The 15,372-nt window shown below is 43.8% G+C and overlaps 1 protein-coding gene across 4 annotated transcripts in view; it reads right to left on the minus strand.

The window, feature by feature from the left end:
• Prelid2 (PRELI domain containing 2) overlaps positions 1-15,372 on the minus strand; it is an 87,063-nt gene that overhangs the window by 48,732 nt on the left and 22,959 nt on the right. The window lies entirely within an intron of this gene.

Here is a 15,372-nt window from a genome sequence, read left to right on the forward strand (position 1 = left end):
CTATGGCTGCCTACACAAAACCTGCACCAGATCACACCAGTCAACATTCCTGCATGGGTGGGGAAAGGGTTCATGAGCTGACAAGCTAATGATGACCCACAATGTCTGAGAGAGTCAGTTTTCATCACCGACAATCCCCCTGATAGGTTGTCCATGCCTAAGTGGCCAGCCATACACCCATGAACGTATGGTCAACACTGACTGGACTCAGTAGGGTGTGTGTATATGTGTATATATACATATATAATTACAGGTGAGAATACAAAGTTGAAAGGGAAGGAGGGACATAAAAGGAGCTGAGAGGATGCCGGGCAGTGGTGGCGCACGCCTTTAATCCCAGCACTCGGGAGGCAGAGACAGGCGGATCTCTGTGAGTTCGAGGCCAGCCTGGTCTGCAGTGCGAGATCCAGGAAAGGCGCAAAGCTACACAGAGAAACCCTGTCTCGAAAAACCAAAAAAAAAAAAAAAAAAAAAAAAAAAAAAAAAAAAAAAAAGGAGCTGAGAGGGATGTAGATAAGATTAAAATGCATTGTACTCCTGTATAAAATTCAAAAATTAAAACAATTAAAAAAGAAATTATCACTCTTTGGAGGAGGGTTGCTGCTTTCCTCATGGCAGAGTCTCACTAGGTAGCCCTGGCTGTCCTGGAACTCTATAGACCAGGTGGCTTTGAACTCAAAGAGATCTACCTGCCTCTACCTCCCAAAGGGAGGGACTAAAGCTATGCACCACCACGCCCAGCTAGAAACGCTTAATTTGCAATTGAGGGGACTACAGTGCAGTTAATATCTAAATACATGTATTTCATGGCAATCCGGACCAAGAGCCCCTCTCATTATATGACTAACATGAACTCACTCCATGACAATAAATGCAGTTAGTTAGTTCCTCTGCTTAAAAGCAAAATGCCTCTTAAAAATGACATCTGAGACCAGTTTCGGCTTCCTGACCTTAAATAAATTGTTTACTTTCTATAACCAATTTCCTCCCATGTACATGGGACCATAATATCACCCATTTACAATATTATAAAAAAGGAGTTTACATGTATAACAGGGATATGCAGAATGACTGACGCGTGCTAAGCATTTGCTAGAAATTCTAGCAACGGTTGCTAAAGAGAGGCAGGCAGGCAAACGCGGAGACTGCAAAGCCAGAAGTCTGGAATAGGTACTGAGTCCTGGCCCAGGAGGAACAGGGAACAAATGTGTTACCATTTCTATCATTTTAATTATCAAAGCTCTACCAGTATTAATTATCCCCATCTCATAAAACAGAGATTTGGGTTACACTTGAGAATGATATAAGATGGCTGAACAGGAAGCCTCCAGCTCTCACCCCACCCCCCATAAAGACAATGACTTAACAAAAATTTACAAACAAAATTGCCTTTGTGAGACCTCCTGAAACCAATTAAGAGGTGGAAGAGTATACCCAAGTGAGGACAGAGCCAAGAATAGTCCCATCAAAGCCAGTGAAGTGCGCTGCTTTTCCTCACTGTAGGAAGAACCGTCTGTAGCTGCGGCCGAATTACTAACATGAGCAGCTGAAGGAAGGAGAGGTTCCTACTGGCTATTGCTGGTGTTTGTTGTGAGACTCGGTGTTATATAACCCAGGCCGGCCTCAAACTCTGTGTGGTAGGGACTGGCCTTGAAATTCTGATCTTCCGTCTCCAGCTCCCAAGGGCTGAAGTATAGGCATACGCCACTGTGCCCCACTGGAAGAGAGGTGTGTTTCAGGTCCTGGCTCATGGGATAATCTGTCATGCTGGGAAAAGTCTGGCTGCCTGGCCACCCCGGGCTCTGTGCCATTGGGAGGCAAACCAAGAAAGGAAAATCCAGGCACTCAGCTAGCTTTCTTCTTTTTCCCTTTTTTCTCCAGTCCAGGACCTCAGCCCAGGGGATAGTGCCACCCACATTCAGTACAGATTTTCCCCAGATTAGCTTAATCCAGTCTGGAAAAGCTCTTACAGATACATTTAAACCTGTCCCTCACTACTGCCCCTAAGTGATCCTTAATCCATCTGAATTAGCCATCACACTCCAGATAGCTCCCTCCCAACTAGCACAGTGGGGCAGAATGGGTGGAAAACTACAAAGGCTTGTTTCTCCCACAGAAGAGAAAAAGGAGATAAATGTGCATCGATACTGTGGCTCTAGCAGGCCTTGCCTGAGGACGTACTCTGGGGAATGGAAACAGTATACTTGGATGCTTGCTGGTCACTGAGAACTAAAGCCAGCACAGCATGCTGATACAGCCCTTAAGAGTCTGTGGAACCACCAGCAAAAACGAGAGGTTATAGGCTCGGCTCTATGACAGGGCAGACTTCTGCATCTGAGAAATCACATATACAGTCCCAGAGATGCTCAGAAGAAGTTTGAGAGGCTGGCACACTCCCAGCTGAGCTGGGTGAGCCAGCCCATGACAAATGGGAGAGGTGGTCGTTGTTTCATAGAGTCAAATCTCTCTGAAAGATCACAGGACGGACACAGGAACACACACACACACACACACACACACACACACACACACACACACACACAAACACACACACACACACACACACAAACACGGCGGGGCAGTGGGGGAAATGGCCCAGTTATTGAAACAAATAAATGTCTAGAAACTCACCCTAAAGAAACAGGCATATGAATTACCTGACAATTAATTTGAAATAATCATTTTTAAAAATGTCCAACTAGACATTCAAACAACTACATAAACTCGGGGAACTGAAACATGAACAAGATGAGACTATCAACCAAGACAAACCTCTTTAAAAGCTGAAAGCAACAGCAGCAAGGGACTTGAGGACAGGCTGTTCCAAAGAGGAAAATGAATGAAGAGACATGGTGAGAGCTTTGGAGGCCTACGGAGGCTGTCAGGTGGGCCCACTCACACACTGTGGAGTCTTAAAGGGGAAATCAGTGCCAGTGGAGAAGGGAGATTATATAAAGCAATAATAGCCCAAACTTCCCAAATTTAAAAGAAAAGGAAATGTGCATACAAATTCAAAATCTCAACAAACTCCAAGTGGGAGACGTCTAAGGAGATCTACACCAGACACATTATACGTGTCAAAAGTCACAGGGGGAATATCGAAAGCACCAAGAGTAAGGTAACCTGCCACATGCAAGGAGCTTCCGGGAGGTCTGCAGTGGATTTTTTTTTTTTTAAATCAGAAACTTTGCAGGCCAGAGGGAATTGGGTTGATATATTCAGCACGCCAAAAAGAAAAACTATAAACCAAGAATTCAGCAAAACTACCTTCCAGATATGAAAAGGAAATTAAGATTTCCAGCTATACAAAAGCTGAACATATGCATCTCCACTAGAGAGTTGGGCTATAGTTAACCTGGCCTAGTTCATTGTTTGAAACCACAGACTACATAGTTACTATATGCTAGATATTACATATCATATATAATCACAAATATATGTAACATATATATTTACATGTATATGTGATTACATGACTCTATATTACATATCATATATAAAAAATCACAAAAATATGTAAGTATAGTATATATATTTATAATGATATGTAACATATAGCATATGTGATATCTATATATAGATACATACCTATGGCAGAGCTAGTGAAATGACCCAGTGGATGAAAGTGTTTCCTGGCAACCATGAGGATCAGAGTTCAAATTCCCGGCACCCACATTAAAAAACTAGGTGCAACCATGCACACCTGTCTGTAACCCCAGGGCTATGGCAAGTGGAGGCAGGAGGATCAAGGGACCTGACGGTGGCCAGCCTAGTTCCTGGTTCAGAGAGAGAACCCTGTCTCAAGGAAACAGGGCAGAGAGTGATTGAGTAGGACACGCAGCGTCTTCCTCTGACTTTCACACACACACATGCCCATACCCTCACACACACAAATATACACATTCACATCACACACGTACACCTTACGTGTACATACTACACACACACAAAAAAAAATGGCAGCCTTGAATTTCAGTTTTATAAAAATAAAACACTCCTTTTTAAAACAGTGCTACTAAGAAACATTTTCAGTTAAGGCACCTGCTAACTTTGGGCTCGCCCTTCACTTCAAATCTCTTAAGGCACCACTTAGTTTTCCCTTCCCCACACCATACTGAAAATGAGAGGCTCTTCCGGGACCTCACTGTGTAACAGGAAATGAAAGGAACAAGTAAGTGAGTGACCGAATAAGCTGATGGCAAAGCATACCAACAGAGAAAACCCATAGGGCCCGGGCACAAAGTAGCAGACAGTCTCTGAGGAGCCACACCGTCCTGGTTTGCTTTCTATTGCTGTGATAAACACCGTTACCAAAAAGCAGCTTGTGGAGGAAAGGGTGTATTTGGCTTAGTCTTTCTTCCACCCCACAGTCCATCATTGAGGAAAGTCAAGGCAGGAACTCAATGCAGGCATCTGGAGGCAAGAACTGAAGCAGGGACCACCGAGGGATGCTGCAACCTGGCTTGCTCACCTTCCTTTCTTATACCCCCCCAGGACCGCCACTTCAAGGACAGCAGTAGGCTGGGACCTCCCACATCCATCATGAACCAAGAAGATGCGGCACGCACTTGCTGACAGTCCAATCTGATGGAGGCATTTCCTCAATTGTGGTTCCTTCTTCTCGGATGACTCTATTTTGTATCAAAGTGACAAAAAGCTAACCCGCACACACACATTATCTGAAAATGCCCATCTGTGGCACAAGGTTTATCCATCCCATGATAGTCTCAGGAATTGCATGATATGGGAGATAAAAATGGCAAGGAATGTGAACCCCAGATTGAAAGGCGCCTCGGGCTTTGGAGTCAGATTTTATCCGGAAGGAAAGCGACTTCTCCCAGCACAGAGGAACTGACACAGATTAAGAGCTGTTGGTCCATCAGTGACTGACTGGTAGCCTTGCTGAGACCACTGATGCCTGGAAACAACTCTTTACACCCCATTTGCAGCACAGTCCTTACACTTCATGAAAGCAACCACATTTGTTAGAGGAACTAGTTACCTTTGCAATCCAACTACTCAGTACAGAAAGTATTTTCTCAATTCTCCCTACCTTCTTACATCTTATGGAGAAGAGAAAAAGCCCAAGTCTCCTGGGCATATGTTCCTGTGTGTACATACATATGTGTGTATACATGCACTTACACAAAAAATATTCTGAGAAACACTGGACTCAACAAGATGTGATTTTAGTCAATCTAGCAAGCGTGGCCTTGTCTTTTCTGTTTCTTTTCCTCGATGCTGAGTATTAATGCAAGCCACGCAAGCTCTCTGTCACTTAGAATCATCTCGAGCACATACGCTCGCCCTTGTATCTAACAGCAGTACCTACATTTAGATCAAGTCACAGCAAAAATCTAAACCTTCAGCCTCCTCTCTCCCTCCCTCCCACCTCCCACCTTCCTCTTCCTGCTCCTACACACTGCACACACACACACACACACACACACACACACACACACACACACACACACACACGAGTTACCCCACCCAACCTAACACATACACCTCTGTCTAACCTGCTTCTTAGATTTAAGCTCATTTAAAATGCTTTACTCATGTAAAACTACACTCTAGTGACATTAATCTCTCCTGTCTTTATTCTGGATTAGTCGGAGCAGACTTCTACAATGACTTTAATATTTAAAGATGAGAAGTTGAAGAGTCTCCCACTCTTTGGGAGAGATTAGCATTGAGTCCTCTAGCAAGCGTAGGGGAAGGGATTAATCAAAGTCTCTCTCATATCATATTCTAACCAACAGCTCTTTCTGCCAATCTGAGAAGTGAGTCCTCAGGAAAGCGTGCTCAGGGTCTGTCCACCTATCAGAGACCAGCAGGGCAGTAAAGAGGGTCACGTCCTTGCCATCCACAAGATGAGAGTTCACCCTACTATACTTCAAGACTGTAAGAGGAGAAAACACTGCCCTCTCAGTAACTCAGAGCATCGTAGCACTTTCTCCCTGTGACACACGACTATCCTGAATGTCTCTTGTCAGGACGAGCTTCGGTTTAAATGCCTCTGAAAAGCGCAGCTGGCCGTGCAGCATACTTTAACCACAGCTGTTTCCGTCAGCTTTGTGTTCATTAAAGAACAGGAACGAACTAGGCCTGAGCAGACAGCTCAGTTCCTAAACTGCTTATTGCACAGGTGTGAGGACCTGAGTTCAGATCCCCAGCATCCATGTCAAGCTGGATGTGGTAGATCACGTCTGTAACCCCAATGCATCTATGGTGAGTTGGGAAGTGGAAACAGGAGAACCTCAGGAAACTCCCAGAAGCTCGTGAGCCAGGCACCCCCGTGTATAAAGTGGCAAACAAGAGATCCTTTCCCAAACAAGATGGAAAGCGAGGAGGCCCAACAACCAAGGACGTCTTCTAACATCAGTGAGTCACCCCCTAACACACATGCACACGCACACATAGGCATGCACACACACATATGTACACACGCACAAACACACACAAGCACACACAAGTTTTAAAGGAAACAAAAGAGTGGTGGAGAGATGTCTCAGTACTTAAGAACACTGTCTGCTCTTTCAGAGGACCTGGGTTCGATTCCCACAACATTCTATAACTCTAGTCCCAGGGGTTTCAAAATGCTGTCTCCTGGCCTCCACAGGCATTGCATGTATGTGGTGCACAGACATACATGCAAGCAAAAGACCCATACACAATAAATAAATTTTAAAAGAAGACACAAAAATAGGATGGACAGACTGACTGAGATGTAATGTTAACTAACAGAATCTGGGAGCATTAGGATTAGAGCTGCTGCTTATTTATCATACTCTCCTGTGGTTAGCAAATCTTATATGCATTACTTTGACAATCACATAAAATTAATAGTAAAGCCATGACTATCATTTCTATAGAATAAAACATTCTGAATAGGTTCCGTGCAACCAAGAACCATTTTCAGCAAAGGTGCAGCTAGCATGGGCTAGCCCTTCATTTAGTTACCCTGTGGCTCTCCGTACCTACACTCTGAAAGGCTGGTTCTTCCTCCCTACCCCACACGTGAAGTGGGTGGTGTTTACGTCAAGAAGCATGCAGCGAGATTCAGGTTTTCCTCCTGTCTCCCTCTCTGTTAAGCCTGCAGACGACTGTATCACACTCACCTTACACACATTTTTCACACATTTTTCACACAATTTTCAAAACTCTCTATGGCGACAGTGTACATCACACCCTGGACAACACACCCTCGGAGGCTGATATGCTTTGTAAATTAGTTTCTCTATGTAAATAAGAAGACACTGTAGTAAAGAGATGTTGAATAACTTACCCAAGGGCAGAAGGGTTGATCCCAGGCAGATCTGTCACCCACAACCTCAGAGCCTTCCCCTTTCTCTGCCCCACGGACTGACATTAGTCTAGAAGATCACCAGCCACAAGTGTTACAGCACCAATACCTCGTCAGTCAGTCTCTGGCTATGGTCAGTTTATGTCAACTGACTCCCAGTCAGCCATGCCTTTCTCTCCCTTATTACTGCTACTGGCGGATTTCTCACATCCCTTTCTCTTTTTACGTCCAAGGCAACCGCCTCCCCGCTGGGGTCCTCGTCTCTAGAATCGAAATTCTCTACTCCAGCCTGGCCGAAATCAGTGATCACCTCACTGTCTGTTTATGGAGGTGGGGCACATAAAGCCGGAATGCTCACATACTGACTTATACATCGCTAGCAGTCAAATATCTGACTAGAGAACACCAAACATTTTTCTAAGTGGAGTATCTCTTTTTTTCTCCATTACAGCCTCAATTCCAATCACAATAACTAGTATGCGGTAAGAAATCACTAAAATGCATTAGGAAGGGAAGGAAAGAGGAGAGGGCCAGAAGAAAGGTGGGAAAGGAGACGTATTTGGAGATTACTGTGTCAAGAAAATTGTCCATCTGCTAAGGTCAGTAGAGGGCAGCCTTCACCAGCTGAGAGGCAAGTCAATGACAAAGTGTGTGAATGAGCCTGGCTCACGGAGGCAGTACCAGGATGTGAGCTGCTTTTTGTTGGTACACAGACATCATTCAACATACCACACACCAGAATCATGAAAAAGAACACACAGTCCAAATCTAGGCACTCTGAAAATTAACAGCAGTTTAAACAACCAAGACTCCTATTTTGCCAGAGTGCTTTTTTTTTTTTTCCTTCTTCTTCTAAATTTGGGGAAATAAAAATCAAGGGAAAACATGGATGAAACTAATCCCCAGAGCACAGGGCCACCAACTTGGAAAGCTCAAAGGGGCAGTTTCCAGAAAAGCAAAGTTTCCTAATGAGATCCTAGCCTGGAATACTGGCTGGCTAGGTGTGGCAAATCTTGTCTAATTATCTTCATGATGGAAATTTAATTAAAGTGCCTTTGAAGGGAGGGGAAAATGTTCCACTGGTGTCATGATGTAGTGACATCTCAGTTCCAATCAGATTTTAGGGCCTTCTGTAAGCACACAGAAAGAAGGGTGACCAAAGGAGATGGGGTCTTCCAGTCAGCATGCTCAGTCCCTGGGTAACCCTGAATCTAACACTACTACAGAGACACCCCCCAGCTGTCTTGCACCCATCACACCAGATCACGTGGCCTCCCATGCTGTTTGGCAAAACTAATTTCGGTAACCATGATCCCTGGAGACCCCACGCAATCCACAGAGCTCTCAAATGCAGAGTTATCAGCACTTGAGTACCTACTAAAGTTGTATTTACAAATGTGATATAAATTAAAATGTAACATAAGCAAGCAATACAGGCTATGTCTACTGGACAGACAGACAGGCACAGCTTCAGGACAGGGGTTAGTGAGGCCACTCCTGAAATCAGACCTGTTGGATCCTCATCTAACCTTGCACTCGCATCACATAAATAAATCCCTGAAACTTTGTCTCCTCTGTAAAATGAGATTAACATTTGCTACTTGAATTGTCCCAAGGCTGAATTAAGGACATCTGTATAAGGTGCTCTAGAGCACATGCACTCGCTCAGATCCAGGAACTACCTGCTCAGGGGATGGCACCACCCACAGTGGGCTGGCCTCTCTCACATCAATCATTAATCAAGAAAATGTCCCTACAGACTAACTATGCGCCAAACTGAAGGGGGCATTTCCTCAATTGACGTTTGCTCTTCATGTTGTCAAAAAAAAAAACTTGCATTGGGCTAGGTATGGAACATCCCTACAAGGCTCATATGTAGAAGGCTTGATCCCCAATACGATATATAGAGGTGGAGCGTTTTGGAAATGATTGCACCATGGCAAGTTTGAGCTAATGAATGGATTGATCCCTTGACCCATAACTGAATGGGTGATTGGGAGGCAAATAGAAAGGAGGAAACAGGACGTGGGGACCTCTGAAGAGTATAACTAAAGCTCATTCTCTCTCTCCCTTTCCTCTTTCTCCCCCACTCCTCCCCCACCTCGCCTCTCTCCTCCTCCTTCCTGGCTGCTGTGAAGCAAGAGGCTTTTCTCTTCCATGCCCTTCATCCATGATGTCCACACCCCGCCACAAGCTTGATTGAAGGCAATAGGACCAGATGGCCATGCCCCAGACTCTCTGAAATGGTAAGACAAAATAAATGGTGGTTCAGTTAAGTCAGGTTTTTCCTCCGGTATGCTGTCACAGTGACAAAATACAGCCCAGCTCTGAGGATAATCAGGCTTCCAAGCTGATGAACCTCCTGACAGGCACATCTGAATCACTGCACTCCTCTTGATGGTCTTGGGGTCTGTGAGTTCTGCACTACATCACTCACTGCCTGGCTGATAAAACACTATCATTTTAATATTCTGAGTATTTAATTTATTGTAGATAGATGCATAACGACCACAAAGAAAGAGATGCCCCCATGGTGTGTGTTCCCTAAGAGCAGACAATACCACACATTTTCTCATGCATCAGGCTCACTGGAGTCTCACTTCTTCACCCCTTCCCTTCATCAATCATTCCTCTCACACACATTCAAGGGGCTGCTGAGAGCTTCCTATGCTTTTTAGTGGGATGTTTTCACTGGGAAATGTTTGCTGTTTGCTGGAGAAGATTATCAACTTGTCACGCTTTACAAGATTAACTTGAACTTTGCAAAATAGGGATAGAGTTCTAAAGGGGTGCCGGCTCTGTATCTGCTTATCAGTAGTGCCATAGGACACTGGCTGGTTATCAAAGTTTCCAAAGCTACTGGGCAGATTCACCTGGAGCCTCTACAAAGCTAGACTCACTGCAACACATCTATACTTCTTAATTCCCCTCTGAACCTTGGAGTAAGACACAACTCTAAACCTACGGAGGATTAAAAGTACCAATGATGTCCACTAAGATATTTCAAAAGCTTTCACTTGTGAGTGCCACAGAAAGTTCTCTTGGCTAAAAATCATTCTTTCCATCTCAGTTATCACCTCTCCTTCCAATCAAACAGCTTACTCCACTTTTCCAACATAGTGCCTTTTAAGAGTCCCCCAACATCAGAAACATTTACTCACCATTAGTGACAACTTGCACTTACTCCGTGTTTATACCCTCCAAGTGTAGAGTCCCTCTTAGGATCTTACTAAATCTGAGCATCACTGTGTGAGGGAGCTCAAGCCAATGTTTCCCAGAGCAAAGAGCACACAGATGACCAAGAGCATCAATGAGAGCTTCCCATATCAGTGCACGAGACTCCTTCTCCCGATCCCATCAGAGCTTCCCAAGTTCTACCCTCTGCCCAGTAACATCTCTTTCCTCTCCCTTCCACCACTCCTAATTTGGACCAGATGTACTACCTGAATCCCATTAACATTAATCATTCATTTGTCAAAGGGCCAGGAGCACCTTCTGTGTGGCATACACTGTGCTTGACTCTGGGTTACAGAAAACCATGACAAAACCCTCACAAGACAGGAAGTACAGGTAAGGAAATCAGAACAGACCCTGACAATGTGAACACAAACATCAGAAGGCAAATGGGGTCCTTTATGAGGGCAGTCACTCTGAGCCCAAATAAGGCTCTACCCAGATGTTGAGTTTGAATAGAAGGGGTCTTGTGGCTCAGCTGTCGTAAGTGGTGATGAACTCAGCTAATTGTTAGATCACCCTCTGGTGTCCCGGAAGTCAAGGTCAATATGGGCAGGGAGAGTTGCATCTGCAGCTGAGTACAGGAGCACTCACTCAGGCTGTTAGGTAAAAGCACCCTCAAGTCCTGCAGCACCAGACTGAGTCTTAGAAATAATTGCCAAGTAAGTGAATAGAGACAGAGGATGCTAATACTTGGGGAACCATGAGCCTGGAAATAAATCGAAAGAGGGCAGTGCCAGCCTTAAAATCTCACAGAAATCACCCAACTGCTACATCTGCTGCTGAAAACAACATAAAAAAAATCCTGAAGAAGGAGATAGATACACAAACAAACTGCCCAACAAGTATCTCTCGAAAGATATAAATCATACTATTTGTGATTTGTTGGATAATTACTTGAAACTTGACTCTTTCAGCCAAGAATCTAAAACTGAAAACTTCAAAGGTTACATACCTATGTATTAGAATGAGTAATATTCACCTGGGGATCCTCTATAAAACTATGAAACCAGACTGTTCAACCCATTAATTTAATCTGTTTGTAAAATTTCATGTGTGCTTTCAACATCTTTTGTACTCCGTTCTAGGAGTGGTTTCACTGAAATTTTTATATATATAAAAAAAATGAACCTTCAACATTCTTGGCATATACTCAGCTGAGCATTTTGAAGTCAGATGTGAGGTCTTACGCCATCAGAGCACAAGGATGGAGTGTTGGACATGGGAAAGTTCAGATATCAGGAGCTGAGATGCTACATTGAATGTGGAAGAATCATCGCCTCACTCAAAAGCAAAAAAACTCCACCAAGGAGAAACTGAAGATACAGATTAACTTGCCATAAGAATATAGTTGTGGGGTGAGGAGCAGAAGGCAAACTCCTCAAGACGACAACTGTCATCTAGAACAGCGTTACTTAGGTAAAATGTCAACTACTAAAACCAAAGCAACCCTACATCTACCACGGTCTGCGACAGGATAATAAAAGTCTATTGTAAAGGAAAAAAGAACAAATTAAATTACTCAAAACTAAGTGGGTGTACTCAAGGACTCACAGCAGCTATGGTTCTTAGCATTCCACCATGGATAGGGGAGGGGGTCCATGAGGTCCCACCCCTCCCAGAGGATCCACTGACAGAAAATGGACATCAGACAAGGAAGACACAGTCCTCAGTGGTGTGGTCACTGATTGCCCATCCTATGCTCATGAAAACAATCCTAATTTAATTCAGTGGCACACACAAACACACACACACACACACACACACACACACACACACACACACACACACACCATGAAAGTGGCAGGGGACTTCTCAGGAAGAATGGTTTCAGCAGGAAGGAAAGCAGAATGAGAGTTGGCAACGGTAGGTGAAAATGACCAAACTTCATTATTATACACATATGAAACTGTCAATGAATTAAATTTTTTAAAATTATTTTTTAAAGAGCCAGAGAGTTGTCTCAGCAGGTAAAATTACTCTGCCAGGTCTGACACTCTAAGTTCAATCCCCAGAACCCACACAGTAGAAGGCGAGAACTAGTTCCTACAAGGTGTCCTCTGACCTCCACATACATGGCACGGCACACATGCACTCGAGCACACACACACACACACACACACACACACACAGAAGAGACATCAAAAAATTTTAGTTACAAAGGAAGAACTCAGACCTAATAAATGTATTTAAAACAGGTGTAATAGTGGTTAGAATACATAAGTATCACTGCCAAGCTGCTCCAGTTCTGAGGTCACAAAGGTAAGGGCAAGAGATAGTTAGCTTACTCGACCTTCGTAGCCAAAACTGTAATTTCCAAGTGGCAGTCACAGGCCACACATGGATGCTGGGCCCACAAAATGGTAATGGCATACTAGATGTCAGAGGCCCATTAGAAATTTCTGTAGAATATCCCTTAACTATTTATACTAATTATATGTAGATATGATAATACTTTGGACATACTAGATTAAATCAAATATATTACTAAACTTAAAGAAGAATCAGTTCAAACACAAATACTAAGAAACTAATAAGCCTATCGCAGAATGGAGGTTTTCAGAAAGCAGAAATTATATTTTTTTTCTTCTTTTTTTTCACTACCACCTTCCATTTTCCTAGTAAAAGTTCATTCCCACAAGAGATGATTTTAATTTTGTTCTGTTGTTGTTTTGTTCACTTTTCTATTTTCTGACTTGTCTTGAGGGGTCCTAAGGGCAAGGAGAACATCAGCCTGGAGTCCCTTGAGTCCAGAGACTCTGACATTCGCCAACACACTCCACATGGCATCCTGGACCTACACACACCAGTCACTGTACAACAGAGAAGACGACATCGACGTGGGGGATTGGCCAGGGGAAATACATAAATCCCTGAACACACATCTTTCCTGGACTTACACCTGGCTCTGGACGTAAGACAGCAGGTTCCCAGTCCCATCAGTCTTAAGTGGGGAAGTGAGCACTTCTGGGGATGGCGTACTGAGATAACAGAAAACCTAAACATGGAGCAGAGTCTTGCAGGATAATGGTAAATAGTTCTAAGCATAATTTCTGTTTCTCTGTTTTGAACTATGCAAACTGAGGCTACAGCTCAGTGGTAGAGCATCTGCCGGGCTTGTCCAAGTCTTCAGTAACACACATTCATATTTATTCATTCTCTGTCTTTCCATACATACACATATCCATACTACAAATTAGAATTGAGTCATAAAAAAATTCTTAGATCATAGATGACAGGTTGGGGTGTAGCTCTGTTGGTAGAGTGTTGGCCTAGCACCAAGTCCTGGTTCCATCTCCAGCACTGCATACACCAGGGGTAGTTGCATAGGCCTGTAATCCTGGTACTTGGAAGGTAGAAGCAGAAGAATTAGAAGTTCAAGGTCATCTTTGGCTACATAATGTATTCAAGACCAGCGTTGGTAACATGAGACCCTGTCTCCAAAAAAGTAATTAAATACGTGATAAAACATACAATTGCAGAGATTTCCATTATAACACTGCAATAGCTAAAAGTTCAGAAACCTAAGAGTCAAGTAAGAACAGACTAAGAATAGTAGAATGTAAACAGTATGTAAAAAGTATGCCCAAACACCCTAATTGTCGTGCTAGAAACCCCATCCAATGACTGAGGGAAGTGGATGCAGAGATCCACGGCCAGGCCCCAGGTGGATCCAATTGGCGAGAAAGAGGAGGGTTTGTATGAGCGAGAATTGTTGAGACCAAGTTTGGAAAAAGCATAGGGACAAATAGCCAAACGAATGGAAACACATGAACTATGAACCAATAGCTGAGGAGCCCCCAACTGGATCAGGCCCTCTGGATAAGTGAGACAGTTGATTAGCTTGATCTGTTTGGGAGGCATCCAGGCGGTGGGACCAGGTCCTGTACTCAGTGCATGAGATGTCTGTTTGAAACCTGGGAACTATGCAGGGTCGCTTGGCTCAGCCTGGGAGGAGGGGACTGGATCTGCCTGAACTGAATCTACCAGGTTGAACTCAATCCCCAGGGGAGTCTTTGCCCTGGAGGAGATGGGAATGGGAGGTGGGCTGGGGGAAGGCGGGGAGGGGGGGCTGGGGGGGTGGGAGGGGGGAGAATAAGGGAATCCGTGACTGATATGTAGAATTAAATTAAATTATAAAAAAAGTATGTAAATAAGCATGATGTCTAGTCTAGTTCATGTGATTTGTTTCCCAGAATTAATATTAGTTACCAGAGTCATAGTCTTGCACCTTTTCCTCATAATAAGAATTATTCTTTTCAGCCAGGCAGTGGTGGTGCACGCCTTTAATCCCAGCACTCAGGAGGCAGAGGCAGGCAGATCTCTGTGAGTTCGAGGCCAGCCTGGTCTACAAAGCGAGTTCCAGAAAAGGCACAAAGCTACACAGAGAAACCCTGTCTCAAAAAAAAAAAAAAAAAATTATTCTTTTCATATAATTTTTTAAAAAAACATAAAGTGAAAAGTTTCCTGGATTATCTTGGCAAATTGTAATTTAACTGACACAGACAACTTTTAAGACTACCCAATAGCCCAAATATAATACCAAATAACATTAACAAAAAAAAGTACTAAAATAAAGAGGATGAAATGAAAGACTTACTTTGCATGCATCAGACAATGCCACCCTTTAACGCCATCTGCATGCCAACAACAGAGCTCTATTCTCTGGCCCCAGCTTTTAATCCCAGCCATCTATGTCCTGTGTCAGCTCTGGGCATCAGCCAAGCAAAAACTATGGCTCCGTGGCTCTCTCTCTGATGTGAATAAGACATGCTTCCTTACTCATCCGGGAGGCTGTTGAAACATCCCAGCATCACTGATGTGTGGCCAGA

Source organism: Peromyscus californicus, unplaced genomic scaffold (assembly GCF_007827085.1).
Source record: "Peromyscus californicus insignis strain IS unplaced genomic scaffold, ASM782708v3 Scaffold_17__1_contigs__length_78620276, whole genome shotgun sequence".
Taxonomy (NCBI): domain Eukaryota; kingdom Metazoa; phylum Chordata; class Mammalia; order Rodentia; family Cricetidae; genus Peromyscus; species Peromyscus californicus.